A 2,500-nucleotide genomic window follows, 5' to 3' on the forward strand; every position below is an offset into this window, starting at 1 on the left:
TGATTTCGATGTGTCTGAAACAGGCAATTAAACGCCTATTTTTGCAAGAAACAAAAAAAATTCCTACTTTTGCACACTGATTTGGAAAGTAATTGACCCCGACGCGATTTGAACACGCAACCTTATGATCTGGAGTCAGACGCGCTACTTTTGCGCCATGGAGTCAAGCGCATTTCAGATGGTGTATTTGGCTGTTTCGGTTTCCATTTCATGGGGGTGAAAACGAAAGTAAGCCTCCAGTGAGAATAGAACTCACGACCCCTGGTTTACATGACCAGTGCTCTAACCCCTGCGCTATGAAGGCTCCCAAGCGAATTATGTTATTTTTTGCTACCCGTTGATGATTTTGCCAGTTTCTCGTCTTTGTGTGCAACAAAATGTGTTATCTCTTGTCGACTCAAAGATCTTGTTTTCGATGTGTCTGAAACAGGCAATTAACCCCCTCTTTTTGCAAGAAACAAAAAAACCCATCGTTTTGCACATTGATTATGAAAGGAATTGACCCCGACGTGATTTGAACACGCAACCTTCTGATCTGGAGTCAGACGCGCTACCGTTGCGCCACGGAGTCAGGCGCATTTTAGATGGTGCATTTGGCTGTTTTGCTTTTCACTTCATGCGGTTAAAACAAAAAGAAGCCTCCAGTGAGAATCGAACTCAGGACCGCTGGTTTACAAGACCAGTGCTCTAACCCCTGAGCTATGAAGGCTCGCAAGTACATTAAGTTATTTTTGGCTACCCGTTGATGATTTTGCCAGTTTCTCGTCGTTGTGTGCAACAAAATGAGTTATCTTTTGACGACTCGAAGGTCTTGATTTCGATGTGTCTGATACAGGCAATTAACCTCCTTTTTTGCAAGAAACAAAAAAACCCATCGTTTTGCACATTGATTATGAAAGGAATTGACCCCGACGTGATTTGAACACGCAACCTTCTGATCTGGAGTCAGACGCGCTACCGTTGCGCCACGGAGTCAGGCGATTTTCCGATGGAGCGTTTGGCTGTTTGGGTTTTCATTTCATGCGGTTAAAACAAAAAGAAGCCTCCAGTGAGAATCGAAATCACGACCCCTGTTTAACAAGACCAGTGCTCTAACCCCTGAGCTATGAAGGCTCGCAAAGGAGCTAAGTAATTTTTTGCTACCTGTTGATGATTTTGCCAGTTTCAAGTCGTTGTGTACAACAAAATGAGTTATCTTTTGACGACTCGAAGGTCTTGGTTTCGATGTGTCTGATACAGGCAATTAACCGCCTATTTCTGCAAGAAACAAAAAAAATTCCTTGTTTTTCACATTGATTATGAAAAGAATTGACCCCGACGTGGTTTGAACACGCAACCTTCTGATCTGGAGTTAGACGCGCTACCGTTGCGCCACGGAGTCAGACGCAGTTCAAATGGTGCATTTGGCTGTTTTGCTTTTCACTTCATGCGGTTAAAACAAAAAGAAGCCTCCAGTGAGAATCGAACTCAGGACCGCTGGTTTACAAGACCAGTGCTCTAACCCCTGAGCTATGGAGGCTCGCAAGTGTATTAAGTTATTTTTTGCTGCCAGTTTCTCGTCGTTGTGTGCAACAAAATGAGTTATCTTTTGACGACTCGAAGGTCTTGGTTTCGATGTTTCTGATACAGGCTATTAACCGCCTATTTTTGCAAGAAACAAAAAAAATTCCTTGTTTTGCACTTTGATTATGAAAAGAATTGACCCCGTCGTGATTTGAACACGCAACCTTCTGATCTGGAGTTAGACGCGCTACCGTTGCGCCACGGAGTCAGGCGTTTTTCAGATGGAGCGTTTGGCTGTTTGGGATTTCACTTCATGCGGTTAAAACAAAAAGAAGCCTCCAGTGAGAATCGAACTCAGGACCGCTGGTTTACAAGACCAGTGCTCTAACCCCTGAGCTATGGAGGCTCGCAAGTGTATTAAGTTATTTTTTGCTACCCGTTGATGATTTTGCCAGTTTCTCGTCGTTGTGTGCAACAAAATTAGTTATCTTTTGGCGACTCGAAGGTCTTGGTTTCGATGTGTCTGATACAGGCAATTAACCGCCTATTTCCGCAAGAAACAAAAAATATTCCTGGGTTTGCACATTGATTAAGAAAGGAATTGACCCGGACGTGATTTGAACACGCAACCTTCTGATCTGGAGTTAGACGCGCTAGCGTTGCGCCACGGAGTCAGGCGCAGCTCAAAAGGTGCATTTGGCTGTTTTGCTTTTCACTTCACGCGGTTAAAACAAAAAGAAGCCTCCAGTGAGAATCGAACTCAGGCCGCTGGTTTACATGACCAGTGCTCTAACCCCTGAGCTATGAAGGCTCGCAAGTGTATTAAGTTATTTTTGGCTACCCGTTGATGATTTTGCCAGTTTCTCGTCGTTGTGTGCAACAAAATGAGTTATCTTTTGACGACTCGAAGGTCTTGATTTCGATGTGTCTGATACAGGCAATTAACCGCCTTTTTTGCAAGAAACAAAAAAACCCATCGTTTTGCACATTGATTATG

At 43.7% G+C, this 2,500-nt stretch overlaps 7 non-coding genes across 7 annotated transcripts; all 7 read right to left on the reverse strand.

Annotated features, from left to right (window-relative positions):
- Positions 1-499: 499 nt before the first annotated feature.
- On the reverse strand, positions 500-571 carry Trnaw-cca (transfer RNA tryptophan (anticodon CCA)). The gene has a single exon. It is a non-coding gene; the product is annotated as a tRNA-Trp (tRNA).
- A 65-nt stretch (positions 572-636) lies between these two features.
- Trnat-ugu (transfer RNA threonine (anticodon UGU)) lies at positions 637-709 on the reverse strand. Its single transcript has one exon. It is a non-coding gene; the product is annotated as a tRNA-Thr (tRNA).
- Positions 710-903: 194 nt separating this feature from the next.
- Trnaw-cca (transfer RNA tryptophan (anticodon CCA)) lies at positions 904-975 on the reverse strand. The gene has a single exon. It is a non-coding gene; the product is annotated as a tRNA-Trp (tRNA).
- A 334-nt stretch (positions 976-1,309) lies between these two features.
- Trnaw-cca (transfer RNA tryptophan (anticodon CCA)) lies at positions 1,310-1,381 on the reverse strand. Its single transcript has one exon. It is a non-coding gene; the product is annotated as a tRNA-Trp (tRNA).
- Positions 1,382-1,446: 65 nt separating this feature from the next.
- On the reverse strand, positions 1,447-1,519 carry Trnat-ugu (transfer RNA threonine (anticodon UGU)). The gene has a single exon. It is a non-coding gene; the product is annotated as a tRNA-Thr (tRNA).
- A 317-nt stretch (positions 1,520-1,836) lies between these two features.
- On the reverse strand, positions 1,837-1,909 carry Trnat-ugu (transfer RNA threonine (anticodon UGU)). Its single transcript has one exon. It is a non-coding gene; the product is annotated as a tRNA-Thr (tRNA).
- A 333-nt stretch (positions 1,910-2,242) lies between these two features.
- Positions 2,243-2,314, reverse strand: Trnat-ugu (transfer RNA threonine (anticodon UGU)). The gene has a single exon. It is a non-coding gene; the product is annotated as a tRNA-Thr (tRNA).
- Between the last annotated feature and the right edge of the window lie 186 nt (positions 2,315-2,500).

The sequence above is a fragment of the Phallusia mammillata genome, chromosome 8, assembly GCF_965637545.1.
Source record: "Phallusia mammillata chromosome 8, kaPhaMamm4.hap1.1, whole genome shotgun sequence".
NCBI classification, from domain to species: domain Eukaryota; kingdom Metazoa; phylum Chordata; class Ascidiacea; order Phlebobranchia; family Ascidiidae; genus Phallusia; species Phallusia mammillata.